We start from the raw sequence: 19,082 nt of genomic DNA on the forward strand, positions 1-19,082 counted from the left end.
TAGATTCAAAACTGAGATAGATAGAATGCTGGACACGAAGGAACTCAAGGGATATGGGGACAGGTCGGGAAAGTGGAGTTGAGGTCGAAAATCAGCGATGACCTGATCAAATTGGCGAAGCAGGCTCGAGGGACTGGATGGCCAACTCTTGCTCCTTTCGCTGATTTTGGTCCGCTGGAAAAGCAGAACTTTTAAAAGTTTTTGCCTGAACAGGGACTTGAACCCTGGGCCCTCAGATCACTACCTGCTCTTAAAAGTCTGATGCTCTCCCGACTGAGCTATCCAGGCTCGCTGTTGGATTGGTTTCCATCATATAGATTCATGGTCGGACTCTGAATTACCCCTGTCGATGTCGAATTCGGGGGAGTGTCCCTTTTATCGAATTTTCAGCAACGTATTGAGGAGAATCCTTGTTTCTGTTGAATATGATGAAAGAAACATGGACAGTGAACTCGTGATTTTGCAATTCTTCTTGTTTGTACAAAATGTCTTGTCATTCGTTAGCAGCAATTTAAAAAAATACTTTACCCAATGGCTCCAAAGCGAAACTTGTTCCACACGGGAGCTGGAAAAGGCCTCTCGATCTTTCAGCCGATCAACAATTGAAAGCGGAATAATTTCACCCGTTGCACCGTGACACCAGGCAGCAGATTTGCCTCCCGAATTTTCCCTGCACGACACTTCAAACCGATCAATACCTGCTTCACTGAAAGAAGAATTGTGTGTTTGCTTCTTTCGATTTAAAGATGTCGTGCCGGCCGCTTTACCATTTCAGCTGTCGCCAATTGCCCCCTGTCCCTCCTTTTAACAAATAAACTCTCACCTGCTATTGCAAGACGGGAGGCCAGAGGAGCCTCAGTGCCCACATGGGGACATGAACCGGTTGTACCTTGAACTCCATTCAAAATGTTGAGCAGTTTCATCTGCTTCAGATAGCGCTGGAGTTCACAACCCCAGCATTTCTCGAGGGTATAATTATTGTGGAAGTAACCCGCGCTGACCAATTGCGCCACTGGAGCCGCGCACGGTCTGTGTCACCAGTGCTCGCATCAAACAGCTTCATCCTCGGTCTCTCAATTATCGCTTCGTGATCTTTCCCACACAGAAGCCTCCAACCAAGAGGCGATGCTTTAAACATCCGCAGTGACCGTTAAAAGCCGTGGCATCGGGAAAAAAAACCCAGACCATCAGAACTTTTAATTATATTGTTATTATTATTAACTTAAGGACAATTATTTTCATGCTAATTTGAGGAATTGGAGAAATTGGGAGCTGAAACTAAGAAACTCTCTCTGGGCTGTCGTTGATTGAAGAGATGGGCGTATTTCATTTGAAAACCGAGACTCGGAACTTTCTGATGGAGAAGTATGACAGAAGATTGTGGTCAGTGGCAGTTGTCGGGGAGATCGAGAGGAAAGGGAGAAAAGTCAAAGTCACAGCTGTGACAGCTCAAGTGCTCCGCTTATCTGTAATATTTAGAAAGTAATGTAAAATACAGGACAAACCAGTTTGGTGTCGGTTATTACTAAAAGTCCCGGGTTCAAAGGCGGATTTGTGAAGAGGGAACGGATTTAACCGCCAGACTGAAATCATTCCCCATGAATCTGAAGCGTCTTTCAGAAAACGGCAGCGCGAACTGTTATGTTCGTGTGATGACTTGAAAGACCCTCCAATTACCGACAGTATCTTTGAACGAGTTGTGCAACAAAACCGCGATAGAAGCCGCTTTGCATTCGTCAAACGTGTAGGTGACGATATTGGGGTTGATATGAGTCGATTTCAATTAGTTGAAATCTCACCACGTGACCCGAAGATTGACCGCAGAATCGAGTTTTCCCTGTAAGTCCTGAATTGAAGGGAAAGGCGCAACAAGCAGGTCGGAGAAATGAAGAGCAGAAAATGTGGATGAAACTTGCACGAGTGAAAATCCCTGTCTGTTGGAAGACACAGTCCCCAGTGGTGGAGAGGATTGGTATTTCAAGCTCTTTCACAGCTCACACACACACCATTGGCTCATTGAATCACCTTCAACAACTCGATTACATCATCACTTAATCTTCTATACACAAGGAAATACAAACCTTGTCTGTGCAACCTGTCCCGCATAACTTAACTATTTTAGCCCCGGTATCATTCTGGTGAATCTGCGCTGCACCCCCTCCAAGGCCAATATATCCTCCCTGAGGTGTGGTGCTCAGAACTGAATGCAGGACTCGAAATGTGGTCTCAGCAGAGTTTATATAACTGTAACATAGCGTACACCCCTTTGAATTCCAGCTCCCTTAAGATAAAGGCCAACATTCCATTAGCCTTTTGGGTTATTTTTTGTAAATGTCCACTGACATTTAGTGATTTCTGCACTTGGACCCTTAAACATTTTTCCTCCTTCACAGTTCCTCGCTTCTCACCAGTTAGAAAATATTCTAACCTATCTTGCTTAGGTCCACAGTTCATACTTCCCCATATTGAAAGATTGAACTGACTGGGGCTCTTTTCCATAGGAAAGAGAAGGCTGAGGGCTGACCTCATCTTGGACTTCAAGATTATGCAAGGGTTTGACAGGTCAGATGGATTCCAAAACTTGGGGCAATAAATAAAAGATAATCACTAATTAATCCAATATGGCATTCAAGAGAACCATATATACCCAGAGACTCGCTAGAATGTGCAACTCGCTACCTCAAGAAGTAGTTAAGACGAATAGCATGGATGAGTTTACGGGGAAGCTAGATAAACACATGGAGGAGAAAGGAATATAAGGGTTTGCTCATAAGGTTAGATGAAGAGGGGTTGGAGGAGGCTCGTCTGCAGCATAAACACCGGCATAGTCTAGTTGGGCCGAATTGCCTGTTTCTGAAATGTACATTCTATGTAATTCTATGTAAGCTCCATCTGCCACAGTTTTACCAACTCACTTAATCTATCAATTTCTCTTATAACTTTATGCTCCGACCTGCACCACTCACTGTGCCACCTAACTTGGTGTCGTCGACAAACTTGGATATACGGCTCTCATTCATTCATCTACGTCATTTATGCATATAGTAAAAAGCTGATGCCCCGGTTCAGATCCCTGGGGGACACCACTAATCACATCCTGTCAATTTGAGCACAGATCCATTATACCTACTCTCTGTCTCCTACCTCCCAACCAACTCCCCACCCATGTCAATGGGTTGTTTTAATTTCCATGTGCTCCCATTTGTGTTAACAGTCTCTTATGTGGCACCTTATCGAATGCCTCTGGAAGTCAATATACATATAACACCCATAGACACTCCATTATCTACCACGTTATTATATCTTCAAAAAGTTCAACTATTTTCGTTGGACTTGACTTCGCCTTTACAAATCCATGCTGGCTCTCTCTGATCAATTCTTGTGTATCCAAGTGCTCAGTCATTCTTTCTCTAATAACAGATACTGGTAACTTCCCCACAACATACGCCAGAATAACAGGTCTGTAATTTTCTACTTTATCTCTCCTCCCCTTCCTATATAATGGAGTGACATTGCCAATTTTTCAATCCCTGATTCAAGAGATTTTTGAACGATCATGACTAAAGCATGAACAATTTCCTCACCGATTCCTTTTAATCCCCTGGGATGGTAACCATCAGGTCCTGGAGATTTGTTTATCTTTAGTCCAATTACTTTCTCCATTACCATTATTTTACTTGCACTGAATCCCCTTGATTTATTTTCAGTTTTCCTCGTGTCTCTGGGATATTATCCTCATCCTTTTCTGTGAGTATTAAGCAAGTCTGCCATTTCCTGATTTTCAATTACAATATCGCCCCCAACCATCTTTCAAGGGCCCACATTACTCGAAGTCACCCTTCTTTCGCCTTGTATACTGTAAATACCGTGAGAGTTTTCCGTATTTTCCTTCACAAGTTATTCTCGTTTTCCCTTTTTGCACCACTTAAGATTTTTTAAAATTTCAGCACCAGAATAAACAACACTTCGCTGTGAAATTTGCTCAATTAGTTCTTCAGTGTCAGAGCGAGAATTGTCTAATCCTCGAATTTATTTAATGTAACAAACAAACACAAGCAAACATATCCATCCGTGTATCAACGCACTGATGGACACACACAGATAAACACAGCCTGGAACGGAGGCAGTGTCGGGATTCACAGGGAAACGGGCAAGCGAAATTGACAAAGATGGAACAGTCTGAACCCCCAACAGAATGTGACGTGTGGCTGATAGATATTAATGAGATGAGGTGAAAACTGATACCAGGTATTGGCATTCGTGGGTTAGTTGGTTAAAGCGCCTGTCCAGTAAACAGGAGATTCTGGGTTCAACTCCCAGCGGTGCCTTTATGTAATTTATAATGTTTAGTGAATCTGACATGCGAAAACATGCAGTGCGGTGCGTGTCCTTGTTCAGAGAACCAACACAGAACTGATCAGAATGTCTCTTCAAAAATGCCCTTTCATTTTACAGATAGACCTCTCATCGAATGTGACCGTAACACGTCAATGTAAGGACACGTTCTTGTCTCTGGGCTGGTTGAGGTCGGGGTATAATTCTCGATTCGAGAGTCATAGCCCGGAGAAGCCCGAATTTAACCCTAAACTTTTGATCTTGACCTGCGGTTCAAACTTTTGCAAAGTGGGGAAAGAAGTCCCCAAATCACTCCACCTGAATCTCAAGCAGCTTCGGAAGAAGTTCAGTTCAAACAATCAGGACTTTAAAGGCACCTCAATGACCTGTACTTTCATTGAACGAGCTTTGCTTACAATTGCATTCCACCTTGAAACCGCTCTGGGCTTTCAACTCACTGAAGCAGAGTGTGGCCGCTTTGTATCTGTGAGCATGTCGGTGACGAGGCTTGGATGGAGAGAAATTTGGATGGAGAGAAATTTGTTGAGTGTATTCAGGAGGAATTTCTCATTCAGTATGTGGATGGCCCGACGAGAGAGGGGGCAAAACTTGACCTCCTCTTGGGAAATAACGAAGGGCAGGTGACAGAAGTGTTAGTGAGGGATCACTTTGGGACCAGTGATCACAATTCCATTAGTTTTAAGATAGCTTTGGAGAATGATAGGTCTGGCCCAAAAGTTAAAATTCTAAATTGGGGAAAGTCCAATTTTGATGGTATTAGACAGGAACTTTCAGAAGTTGATTGGGAGAGTCTGTTGGCAGGCAAAGGGACGTCTGGTAAGTGGGAGGCTTTCAAAAGTGTGTTAACCAGGGTTCAGGGTAAGCACATTCCTTATAAAGTGAAGGGCAAGGTTGGTAGAAGTAGGGAAGCTTGGATGACTCGGGAGATTGAGGCCCTAGTCAAAAAGAAGAAGGAGGCATATGACATGCATAGACAGCTGGGATCAAGTGGATCCCTTGAAGAGTACAGAGATTGCCGGAGTAGAGTTAAGAGAGAAATCAGGAGGGCAAAAAGGGGACATGAGATTGCTTTGACAGATAAGGCAAAGGAGAATCCAAAGAGCTTCTACAAATACATAAAGGGCAAAAGAGGAACTAGGGAGAGAGTAGGGCCTCTTAAGGATCAACAAGGTCATCTATGTGCGGAACCACAAGAGATGGGTGAGATCCTGAATGAATATTTCACATCGGTATTCACGGTTGAGAAAGGCATGGATGTTCGGGAACTTGGGGAAATAAATAGTGATGTCTTGAGGAGAGTACATATTACAGAGAGGGAGGTGCTGGAAGTCTTAACGCGCATCAAGGTAGATAAATCTCCGGGACCTGATGAAATGTATCCCAGGACGTTATGGGAGGTTAGGGAGGAAATTGTGGGTCCCCTAGCAGAGATATTTGAATCATCGACAGCGACAGGTGAGGTGCCTGAAGACTGGAGGGTAGCAAATGTTTTGCCTTTGTTTAAGAAGGGAGGCAGGCAAAAGCCTGGGAACTACAGACCGGTGAGCCTGACATCTGTAGTGGGTAAGTTGTGAGAGGGTCATAGAGTCATAGAGTTATACAGCACGGATAAAGGCCCTTCGGCCCATCGTGTCCGCGCCGGCCATCAAGCCCAGTCTGATCTAATCCCATATTCCAGCATTTGGTCCGTAGCCTTGTATGCTATGGCATTTCAAGTGCTCATCCAAATGCTTCTTGAATGTTGTGAGGGTTCCTGCCTCCACAACCCTTTCAGGCAGTGAGTTCCAGACTCCAACCACCCTCTGGGTGAAAAAGTTCTTTCTCAAATCCCCTCTAAACCTCCCGCCTTTTACCTTGAATCTATGTCCCCTTGTTATAGAACCCTCAACGACGGGAAAAAGCTCCTTAGTATCCATCCTATCTATGCCCCTCATAATTTTGTACACCTCAATCATGTCCCCCCTCAGCCTCCTCTGCTCCAAGGAAAACAAACCCAATCTTCCCAGTCTCTCTTCATAGCTGAAGCGCTCCAGCCCTGGTAACATCCTGGTGAATCTCCTCTGCACCCTCTCCAAAGCGATCACATCCTTCCTGTAGTGCGGCGACCAGAACTGCACACAGTACTCCAGCTGTGGCCTAACCAGTGTTTTATACAGCTCCATCATAACCTCCTTGCTCTTATATTCTATGCCTCGGCTGATAAAGGCAAGTATCCCATATGCCTTCTTTACCACCTTATCCACCCGTTCCGCCGCCTTCAGGGATCTGTGAACTTGCACACCAAGATCCCTCTGACCCTCTGTCTTGCCTAGGGTCTTCCCATTCATTGTATATTCCCTTGCTGTGTTAGTCCCTCCAAAGTGCATCACCTCGCACTTTTCCGGGTTAAATTCCATTTGCCACTGTTCCGCCCATCTGACCAACCCATCCATATCGTCCTGCAGACTGAGGCTATCCTCCTCGCTATTTACCACCCTACCAATTTTTGTATCATCAGCGAACTTACTGATCATACCTTTTACATTCATATCCAAGTTGTTAATGTAGACCACAAACAGCAAGGGACCCAGCACCGATCCCTGTGGTACCCCACTGGCCACAGGCTTCCAGTCACAAAAACAACCTTCGACCATCACCCTCTGCCTTCTGCCACTAAGCCAGTTTTGTATCCAAAGTGCCAAGGCACCCTGGACTCCATGGGCACGTACCTTCTTGACCAGTCTCCTGTGGGGGACTTTATCGAAGGCCTTACTGAAATCCATGTATACCACATCCACTGCGTTACCCTCATCCACACGCCTACTCACCCCCTCAAAAAATTCAATCAAATTAGTCAGACATGATCTTCCCTTGACAAAGCCATGTTGACTATCCCTGATTAATCCTTGCTTCTCCAAGTGGAGACTAATATTGTCCTTCAGAATTTTTTCCAATAATTTTCCTACCACTGATGTTAGGCTCACTGGCCTGTAGTTCCCCGGTTTTTCCCTACTCCCCTTCTTGAATAATGGTACTACATTAGCGGTTCTCCAGTCCTCTGGCACATCCCCTGTGGCCAGAGAGGTTCTGAATATATGTGTTAGAGCCCCCGCAATCTTCTCCTTTGCCTCACACAGCAGCCTGGGATACATTTCGTCCGGGCCTGGGGATTTATCCATTTTTAGGCCTGCTAAAACCGCCAATACCTCCTCCCGCTCGATGTTAATATGTTCGAGTATATCACAGTCCCCCTGTCGTATTTCTATGTCGACGTCGTCCTTCTCCATAGTGAAAACAGATGCTAAAAATACATTTAGAACCCCTCCTACATCTTCCGGCTCCACACACTGATTGCCATTTTTGTCCCTAACGGGCCCTATTTTTTCCCGCGTTATCCTCTTACCCTTAATATACTTATAAAACATCTTAAGATTTTCCTTTATTTTGCTCGCCAGTGTTTTTTCATGGCCCCTCCTTGATCTCCTAATTTCTTTTTTAAGTATCCCCCTGCACTTTTTGTACTCCTCTCGGGCTTCCTCCGTCTTTCGCCTTTTGTATCTGCCAAAAGCCCTCCTTTTTTTCCTAATCCATTCTCGTATATCCCCTGACATCCAAGGTTCCCTGGAGTTCTTGGAACCACCCTTGACCTTTACGGGAACATGTTGCCATTGTATGGTCTCAATCTCCCTTCTGAAAGACTCCCATTGCTCCGATGCGGATTTTCCCACAAGCAGCTGATCCCAGTCCATTTTGGCCAGATCCTGCCTTATCCTATTAAAATCGGCCTTCCCCCAATTTAGAACCTTTATTTCCGGCCCCTTCCTGTCCTTTTCCATGACCACCTTAAATCTCACCGAATTATGGTCACTGTCACCAAAGTGCTCACCGACCAGAACTTCTTCCACTTGGCCGGCCACATTCCCTAGAATTAGGTCCAGTACCGCCCCCTCTCTTGTAGGACTTTCCACATGCTGGCTCAAAAAGCTCTCCTGGATGCACGTTAAGAATTTTGTACCCTCTAAGCCTTTTACACTCTGAGTATCCCAGTTAATATTGGGGAAGTTGAAATCCCCCACGATGATTACCCTATTATTTGCACAATTTTCTGAGATTTGCCTACATATCTGTTCCTCTATCTCCCCCTGACTGTTTGGGGGTCTATAGTACACTCCCATCAAAGTGCTTGCCCCCTTTTTGTTTTTAAGCTCCACCCATATGGCCTCATTAGAGGAACCTGTTAATACATCATCCCTCCTTATGGCAGTAATTGATTCTTTAATTAATATTGCGACCCCCCCCTCCTCTTATACCTCCCCCTCTGTCTCGCCTGAAGATTCTGTACCCCGGAATATTGAGCTGCCAGTCTTGCCCCTCCCTCAACCATGTCTCTGTGACAGCAACAATATCATACTCCCATGTGTTTATCAACACCTTCAGTTCATCCACCTTATTCGCAAGACTCCTTGCATTAAAATAGATGCCATCCAGCCTTGCCCTCACATATTTGCCCTGTCTTCCAAGCTGACTTGTTTTTTTCTCTATATTTGGCTGCACATCACCCTCTATTGTAGCTCCACTCTGTATCCCATCCCCCTGCCAAGTTAGTTTAAACCCCCCCCAACAGTGCTAGCAAACCTCCCCGCAAGGATATTTGTCCCGCTCTGGTTCAGATGCAACCCGTCCGACTTGTACAAGTCCCACCTTCCCCAGAAGCAGGCCCAGTGATCCAGGAAACTGAAACCTTCCCTCCTGCACCAACTCTTTAGCCACGCATTCATCTGTTCTATCCTCCTATTTCTATAATCACTAGCCCGTGGCACTGGGAGTAATCCAGAGATTACAACCTTTGAGGTCCTGCTCTTTAATCTGCTACCTAGCTCCCTAAATTCTTGATGCAGGACCTCATCTCCCTTCCTACCTATGTCGTTGGTCCCAATGTGGACCACGACCTCTGCCTGCTCACCCTCCCCCTTGAGAATGCCCTGAAGCCGCTCAGTGACATCCATGTCCCTGGCACCAGGGAGGCAACAAACCATCCTGGAGTCACGTTTACGGCCACAGAAACGCCTGTCTGTTCCCCTTACGATAGAATCCCTTACCACTATAGCTCTTCCACTCTTTTTCCTCCCAGCCTGTGCAGCAGAGCTACCCCTGGTGCCAGGAAGTTGGCTGCTGCTGCCTTCCCCTGATAAGTCATCCCCCTCAACAATATCCAAAGCGGTATATTTGTTTGAGAGGGGGACGGCCACAGGGGACCCCTGCACTGCCTGCCTGCTCTTCTTACTCTGCCTGGTGGTCACCCAATTACTTCCTGCCTGTACAACCTTTACCTGCGGTGTGACCATCTCACTAAACGTGCTATCCACGACGTTCTCAGCATCGCGAATGCTCCATAATGAATCCATCCGCAGCTCCAGTGCCGCAATGTGGTTTGTCAGTAGCTGCAGCTGGATGCATTTCCCGCACACATGGTCGTCAGGGACACCGGAAGGGTCCCTGATTTCCCACATAGAGCAGGAAGAGCATAACACGGGGCTGGGCTGTCCTGACATGACTTACCCTTTCACTAATTAATTCAAATTAAATGAATCCCACCAATTTCACTTCAATTAAAAAGGTATACTCAAGGGCCCTTGCTGAACAGCAGTCCCCCACTACACAACAGAGACCAGAGAATCCACAAACTCTAACCTTAGACAAATTCAGCAGTTCTCTGTTCCCCTCTGTCTTTTTTCTCTTGGCTTTTTCTCCCCCGGTGCCAGGTGACCATTTGATTTGATGCATTTGTCGTAAACTGATGCCTTTTCCAGATCTCGAGGCGGTCAGACCCGCTCTGTCTGTCTGTTACTACTTCTGACCATTAATGGGAACAGGCCGCGAGTTAAACGTTTATCTGCAAACCAGAGGAAGACAAGTAAAAATAAAGATCTGTTTCTCCGCCACAGGGCAAAGATTCAATCGATGTTCACCAGAAAAAATCCCCTTCACTCTGAGTGTGGATTTGTTTGTAAATGTTGGATTTTAAAGTTGCAAAAAACCGAAAAAAATACATTGAGCTTCTGATGGCCCGTACGGGGATCAAACCCGCGATAATGACTAACCAAGTGAGCTAACGAGCCTTTCTAATACTCCGTTATTGATTTGAATTATGTTTTGTACCTGTACGCCCGTTGGCAGTGGTTTATGTACATGGACCCCTAAATCTGTCTACTCCACAATTCCTAGCTTCTCGCCATTTAAAATATACTCTGACCTATCTTTCTTAGGACCAAAGTGGATGACCTCGCACTTTCCCACATTGAACTCTATTTGCCGCAGTTTTGCCCTCTCAGTTAATCGAAGAACGTCACTTTTCAACTTCCTGCTTCCATCTACATTAATTATTGCGTCACAGGAAGGCTGCGTGTTCAAATCACGCCGGGTAATAGTTGTTTATGGAACTGATCGGATTCTGGATGTTCCAGAATGAATGTTTTATTTACCCCATTCTAAATATACAGAACCTTGCTCTAAAGTCTGTCTCCCGAGTTCCCCAGTTTCAGGGAGGTGTCTCATTCTGCGCTCGACTTTTACATCGAGTCTGCAGCACCGAAACAGGCCATTCGGCCCAACTTGTCAATGCTGGCGTTTATGCACCACACGAGCCTCCTCTCACCCTTCCACATCCATCCCGATCAGCATATCCTTCTATTCCTTTCTCCTTCGTGTGCTTAACTAGATTCCCTTTAAATGTATCTATGCTATTTGCCTCAACAACTCTTTGTGCTGGCATGCTCCACTTTCCACCACACCCTGGGTAAAGAAATTTATCCTGAATTCCCCATTGGATTTATTAATGACTATATTATACTTATGACCACTAGTTTTGGACACCCCCACAAGGCAAGTGGAAAGAATTTCTCTTTGTCTACCCTATCAAACCCTTTCATTATCTTCATTACTTCTATCAGGTCACACCTCGGACTTCTCTTTTCTAGAGAAAAGAGCCTTAGCCTGTTCAGCCTTTCCTGATAAGTATATCCTCCCAGTTCTGGTATCATCCTTGTGAATCTTATTGCACCTTCCCCAATGTCCCTATATCCTTCTTATCATATGGAAACCAGAACTGTGCCCAGTACTCCAAATGTTATCTAACCTAGGTTCTCTACAAGTTTAATATAACGTCTCTGCTTTTCAATTCCATCCCTCTAGAAATGAACCCCAGTGCTTAGTTTGCTTTCTCATAGCCTTATTAACCTGTGTCGTGACTTTTAATGATTTGTGTCCTTGTGCCCCTCGATCCCTTTGCTCCTCTCCTCCATTTAGACTCTTATTATCCACGCAGTATGTGGCCTACTTATTCTTCCTACCAAAATGCACCCCCTCACGCTTACATATATAGAAATTAATCTGCCATTTATACGCCCATACTGCAAGTTTCCTATGTCTTCCTGTATTGTTCGCATTTCCTTTGTATTAACTACAGCTCCCAATTAGGTGTCGTCCGCAACTTTTGAAATTGTCCTTCCGATGTCGAACAACAGTGGCACCAGCACCGATAAACTGTGAACAACAATGATCGCATCACCGATAAATTGTGAACAACAGTGGTTCCAGCACCGATAAATTGTGAACAACAGTGCTCCCAGGGCTTTTGTCCTTGAACTGCAGTTGAAACTTTTGAATAAAATGAAAAGAATTCCCCAAATCGCCCCACGTGAATCTCAAACGCTTTGGGAAGAAGTTCAGTGCAAACAATCAGAACTTTAAAGGCACCTCAGTGACCTGCACTTGCTTTGAATGAGTTTTGTTCGCCATTACATTCGATCGTGAAATTGCTCTCGGCTTTCATCTCACTGAAGCAGAGAATGGCCGCTTTGTATCTGTCAGCGTGTAAGTGACGAGGTTGGGCTAAGCACGGGTCTTATCCAATTTTTGAAATATCATCTCATCAAGCGCCGGGGAAAAGAAACTTAGAGTCGAACTGTCCCTGTTAGTGATGAGTTGAAGGGAATATCGATCCAAGCAGATCTGGACAGCGCGCAGTGCAGTCTCACAAGAGTTCCAAATCCACCGTCCAGCCACTCGGCAATCAAAAATTTTGACTGAACTTTACTCTGGGCCGGAGTCACTCGCTGAAATCCAGTCCTTCTCGGGCACATTTTTTTCTTAACATCATAACCACTGGTTTAAAAGAGAAAACTGCCGTCCGTTTCACTGTAAGTGCAAGAGACAACTTTGTAGACACCGTGTCGTGTCACAGACCGGCGCGTTGGACCTGCTCATTTCAACTCATCTCATTTTCAGCAAACCAGAACGTTACTGAAATAGAGGATGGTGAATCACAGCTCGAAAAATCAATGCTGTCTATCACTGGGTGACTGAGTCTTCCAAGATACAAGCATTTAGGGGCAAGGGGAGTTTGAAGTTCAGAAATAATACAGTACAGATTTTCACTCGTGCAAACTGCACACCCTTTATTTTGGAAAAGTGAACTGATGGTAAGACAGCTGATACATTGATGGCTGCAAGCTGAAGCTTTCGCTCGGTGAATTAATGGTTCAGTGCGCAAGGCATCGTGTCTCTGTAGCGCAATTGGCTACTGTTAATTTATAATGGTCGGTGGTTCAATTCCACTCACAGAGAGAAGGGGGCAACTGTTACCTTAACATTCATTGTCTCACATTGCCGGGTTTCTAAAGTGCTGCCACCAGCTGGGCACGGCTGATATTCCAACATTTAGCCTGCGGTCGGAGAGCAGGCACACGAACAATAAATTAAAAAACCGAGATTGGCTTAAAGGTAATCAGAATTCTTCTTGACACACCAGGTCCGAAGTGAAGACTCATTGTTTGCCGGAGGGCTGTCTCGCTGTGACGTGGATATTTCTGCAGTGAGCAAGACGCAGACTGTTTCCCATTTTTCCGCAATGAATGTCACTCCCCTTACTTTGGAAAAGTAAAATGGTATTCACATTCCGACAGGTTTCAGTTGATTTGTGAGGGATCATTAAAGGATCCTGCAGCGCTGCCTCCGTTAACAACAGCAGTTCTAAGCCGCATTTCAGACGCAGCAACAATCCCATCAGTTTTTCGCTGTTCCCCAGCTCCCGGAGTGCGTGAGACCGTGACAGCAGCGCCATTCAGGCCGCCTGTCCGGCCCTGCTCTCTCCAATCACCGGCTGCCAACGGAAAGCAGCGAATACAGTCTCAGACCGAGCATTGCTGCCCTTCCCTGGGAAACTGGGTACCACGGCCCGACCAAGCCTTCACATACACCGAGCACAGGCAGAGGAAGCTCCGGGGAGTTTATATACTGATCACTTGGCCTTCCAGCAGGATTTACCGAGAACCAAAGTGAGTGAAACTGTCATTAGGCCTCATTGAGAAAATCAGGGTCAGTAAATTACAGCTGCTGGAGTCAGGATGAGCCAGCGGTCTGAGGCGCTGTATTCAGATCGTAATTTCCCCTCGTGGTGTGGTTTCGAATTCTCACATTCAGTCCTTTCCATGTCGGATTTTTTTTTGTTCCTTCTGCTGGAGGTGATTTTTCCGCACACTTGATTTGATGCTTCCAGAAAACCAACCCGACATCCGTCCACGGCAGGTTTGTTTTTATTGGTTGTCAGAATGTGTAGTGTTTGGGGTCAGCAGAACACGGCCCGTGGAATCAGTCCATTGTGGCATTGACCAGTTGTTCCAATACCTCAGCCACTCGCCTCATCTGGCGAAATGGGAATCCAGATGTGGATAATTGCAATTGCGATTATTAAATAAGAATGAGTAACGGATACAGTCTTTGGGCCTGTGTTCTCAATACTCATATTCGCATGACGTCTGCATGTGGACTTTCAATTTTTTGTGTGCTTTTGATAAAATGGTGAAAAGCAGAGTGTAGTGGTGTTTTGATCGTTGTGAGTGCTTTACTTCCTTGGTTACTGAATGGTGGGAGATGTTTGCTATGAAATATACACATGTGAAGTACTGTATATTGTTTGTGTGTAAGATGTGTTCTACTAAAATTCGTTCATGCGCCTAAAACGATGTCACCATAGCCACGCCTGCGGCTCGTCAGCAATTTCTCCTGGACAACACTGCATGGAGGCATAGAGCATGGCCGAGTGGATTGAGCCCGGACATTGATATTCCAAGATTGTCCGGGTGGGTTTCGATTTTCGTCGCTCACAAACGTTCCATTGACACGGAGTGATTGGCGGCTGCTGTTGCATAATATCACAGTCAAGCAAACGCACACACACTTTGTATGTACACATTTGTGGTTGTGCAATAGTGGGGGGCAATAGTTCATGTACTTTAATTGAGGCGGCACGAGTTGGGGTTGTACGATAAAGTGGAGCATTCGTCGCCCTTCTGTGTAATTGAGGTGAGGAATTTAACTGCACCAGATTCCTTGAATCATAAACATGGAACATTTTTAACCAAGTCCGAAAGTCACGACTGTAAAATGGGAACGGATGACAATTCAACTCAGGCAAAACACAAAAAAACTTATTAAAGTTTATACTGTCACTTGGTCACCAAGGTGGAAAACCGACAACGTTGATAATTGCTCAGGTATGTCCTCTACAGAAAAAGCAGGAAAAATCCAATCCAGTCAATTACCGCTCCATCAGTCTCCTCTCAATCATCAGCAAAGTGATGCAAGGAGTCGTCGGCAGTGCTATCAAGCAACACGTACTCACCAAGAACCTGCTCACCGAAGCTCAGTTTGGGTTCCGCCAGGACCACTGGGCTCCAGACCTCATTACAGCCTTGGTCCAAACATGGACAAAAGAGCTGAATTCCAGAGGTGAGGTGAGAGTGACTGCCCTGTACATCAAGACAGCATTGACCGAGTGTAGCATCATGGAGCCTTAGGAAAGTTGAAGTCAATGGGAATCAGGGGGAAACTCTCCAGTGACTGGAGTCATACCCAGCACAAAGGAAGATGGTATGGTTGTTGGAGGCCAATCATCTCAGTCCCAGGACATTGCTGCAAGAGATCCCCAGGACACTGTCCTAGTCTCAACCATCTTCAGCTGCTTCATCAATGACCTTCTCTCCATCCAAAGGTCAGGAGTGAGGACGTTTACTGATGATTACACAGTTTTCAGTTCCAATCGCAACCCCTCAGATAATGAAGCAGTCCGTGCCTGCATGCAGCAAGACCTGGGCAACATTCAGACTTGGGCTCATAAGTGGCAAGTAATATTCAACAGCCAGGCAATGATCATATCCAAAAACCACCTCCCCTTAATATTTAACGGCAACACAATCGCCGAATCCCCCATCATCAACATCCTGGGGGGCAGGATTGACCATAGACTTAACTAGCTTTGCACGGTAATATAGTGGTTATGTTACTAAATTAATAATACAAGCAGCCTGCACTAATTTATCCAAAAATATGCGTTCAAATCTCGCTACGGCAAGTGGGAAATTTAAATTCAATTCAATAAAATCGGAAATTTAAAAAACTGTAATCAGTAAAGACGACCATGAAACTTCTGGATTGTCGCAAAAACCCATCTGGTTCAGTAATGCCCTTTTGGGAAGGAAACCTGCCGTCCTTACCCGGTTTGGCCGATATGTGACTCCAGACCCACAGCAATGTGTTTGATTCTCAATTGCCCTCTGAAATGGCCCAGGAAGCCACTCAGTTGCACAATCTCACCAAAAAAAAAATCATAATAAGAATAAAACCGGAAGGAACACTCGGCACTGGAGACGACAAAGGCAAACCAAGCCCTTGTTCATCCTCCAAAGGCCTCCTCACTGACATCTGGGGACATGCGCAAAAATTGGGAGAGCTGTCCCACAGACGAGTCAAGCAACAGTCTGACATAGACATACTCACAGAATCGGACCTTTCAGCCAAGGTCCCAAACTCTTCCATCATACATCTCTGGGTATGCTCTGTCCCATCGGCAGGGCAGATCGACCGGAGGTGGCGGTACAGTGATCAACAGTTAGGAGGGCGCCCTCAACATTGACGCCGAACCGCATGAAATCTCATGACATCAGGTAAAACATGGGCAGGGAAACCTCCTGCTGATTACCACCTAACGTCCTCCCTTAGCTGATGAATCAGTCCTCTTCCATGTTGGGAAGCACTGAGGGTGGAAAGGGCACAGAATGTACTATGGTGGGGGACTTCAATGTCTATCACCAAGAGAGGCTCGGTAGCACCACGACTGAACGAGCTGGCTGAGTCCTGAAGGCCATAGCTGTCAGACTCGGCATGCGGCAGGTGGTGAGTGAACCAAGAGGTGGGAAAAACCTGCTTGACCTCGTCTCTCACCAATCTTCTTGTCGCAGATGTATCTGTCGATGACAGCATTGGTAGGAGTGACCACCGCACAGCCCTCGTGGACACGAATTCCCGTCTTCACAATGACGACACCATCCAACGTGTTTTGTTTCACTACCACCGTGCTAAATGGGAAAGGTTCAGAACAGATCTGGCAGCTCAAAACTAGGCATCCATGAGGTGCGGTGGGCCATCAGCAGCTGCAGAATTGTATTCCAGCACAATCTGTAACCTCATGGCCCGGCATATTCCCCACTCTAACATTACCAACAAGCCAGGGGATCAACCCTGGTTCAATGAGGAGTGTAGAAGAGCATGACAGGAACAGCACCAGGCGTACATAAAAATGAGGTGCCATCCTGGTGAAGCAACAGGACTACATGCATGCTAAACAGCAGAAGCAACATGCTATCGACAGAGCTAAGCGATTCCACAACCAACGGATCAGATCAAAGCTCTGCAGTCCTGCCACATCCAGTCGTGAATGGTGGTGGACAATTAAACAACTAACGGGAGGAGGAGGCTCTGCAAACATCCCCATCCTCAATGATGGCGGAGTCCAGCACGTGAGTGCAAAAGACAAGCCTGAAGCTTTTGCAACCATCTTCAGCCAGAAGTGCTGAGTGGATGATTCATCTCGGCCTCCTCCCAATATCCCCACCATCACGGAAGCAGGTCTTCAGCCAATTCGATTCACTCCACGTGATCTGAAGAAACGGCTGAATGCACTGGATACAGCAAAGGCTATTCGCGCCGTCAACATCTCGGCTGTCGTGCTGAAGATTTGTGCTCCAGAACTAGCCGCGCCTCTAGCCAAGCTGTTCCAGTGCAGCTACAATACTGGCATGTATCCAACAATGTGGAAAATTGCCCAGGTATGTCCTGTCCACAATAAGCAGGACAAATCCAATCAGGCCAAATACGCTCCATCAGTCGACTCTCAATCACCAGCAAAGCGATGGAAGGTGTCGACGACAGTGCTATCAAGAGGCACTTACTTATCAATAACCTGCTCACCAATGCTCAGTTTGGGTTCCGCCAGGACAACTCGGCTCCAGACCTCATTTCAGCCTTGGTTCAAACATGGACAAAAGAGCTGAATTCCAGAGGTGAGGTGAGAGTGACTGCCTTTAATATCAAGGCAGCATTTCACCGAGTGTGGCACCAAGGAGCCCGACTAAATTGAAGTCAATGGGAATCAGGGGAAATCTATCCACTGGCTAGAGTCATACCTAGCAAAAAGGAAGATGGTAGTGGTTGTTGGAGGCCAATCATCTCAGCCGCAGGGCATTGCTGCAGGAGTTCCTCAAGGCACTGTCCTCGGTTCAACCAACTTCAGCTGCTTCATCAATGACCTTCTTCCATCATAAGGTCAGAAATGGGGATGTTCGCTGATGATTGCACAGTGTTCAGTTCCATTCGCAACCCTCAAATAATGAGGCAGCCCGAGCCCGCATGCAGCCAGACCTGGACAATAACCAGGCTTGGGCTGATAAGTAGCAAGCAGCATTCCCACCAGGCAAGTTCGAGACAATGACCATCTCCAACAAGAGAGAGTCTAATCACCTCCCCTTGACATTCAACGGCATTACCATGGCTGAATCCCCCACCATCAAAGTCCTGAGGGTCACCATTGAACAGAAACTTAACTGCACCAGCCGCATAAATATTGTGGCAACAAGAGCAGGTCAGAGGCTGTGAATTCTGCGGCGAGTGACTCACCAAAGAATTTCCACCATCTCCAAGGCGCAAGTCAGGAGTGTGATGGAATACTGTCCACTTGCCTGGATGAGTATAGCTCCAACAACACTCAAGAAGCTCGACACCATCCAGGACAAAGCAGCCCGCTTGAATGGCACTCCATTCACTACCTTAAACATTCACTCCCTCCACGACCAGCGCACCGTGGCTGCAGTGTGTACCATCTATAAGATGCAATGTAGCAGTGCTATTCGATAAGGCTTCTTCGACAGCACCACCCAAACCCGCGACCTCGACCACGTAGAAGGACAAGAGCAGCAGGCACATGGGAACAACACAACCTGAACATTCCCCTCCAACTCACACATCATCCTCACTTGGAAATATATCGCCGTTCCTTCATCATCACTTGGTCGCAATCCTGGAACTCCCTATCAAACAGCACTGTTGAAGAAGCTTCAGCACACGGACTTCAGCGGTTCAGGAAGGTGGCTCACCACCACCTTCTCAAGGGCAATTAAGGATGGGCAATAAATGCTGGCATTGTCAGCGACACCTCCATCCGATGAAATCATAGATTTCGGAGAAAGGTTGCAGCAAGGAAGGAGACCCTTCGGCTCAATGCAACAGCAATCCAGCTGGTCCCACTTTCCCATCCGATCGCCGTCGCCCGGAAATTCTTTTCCTTTGAAGTAATTATCCAGTTCCCTTTTGAAGCCCGAGATTGAACCTGCCCCCACCACCCCCTCGGGCAGTGC

At 46.2% G+C, this 19,082-nt stretch overlaps 1 non-coding gene across 1 annotated transcript; it reads right to left on the reverse strand.

Annotated features, from left to right (window-relative positions):
• Positions 1-202: 202 nt before the first annotated feature.
• On the reverse strand, positions 203-288 carry trnak-uuu (transfer RNA lysine (anticodon UUU)). Its single transcript is given in 2 exon segments — positions 203-238; positions 252-288. It is a non-coding gene; the product is annotated as a tRNA-Lys (tRNA).
• Between the last annotated feature and the right edge of the window lie 18,794 nt (positions 289-19,082).

This window comes from Heptranchias perlo, chromosome 20 (genome assembly GCF_035084215.1).
Source record: "Heptranchias perlo isolate sHepPer1 chromosome 20, sHepPer1.hap1, whole genome shotgun sequence".
Taxonomy (NCBI): domain Eukaryota; kingdom Metazoa; phylum Chordata; class Chondrichthyes; order Hexanchiformes; family Hexanchidae; genus Heptranchias; species Heptranchias perlo.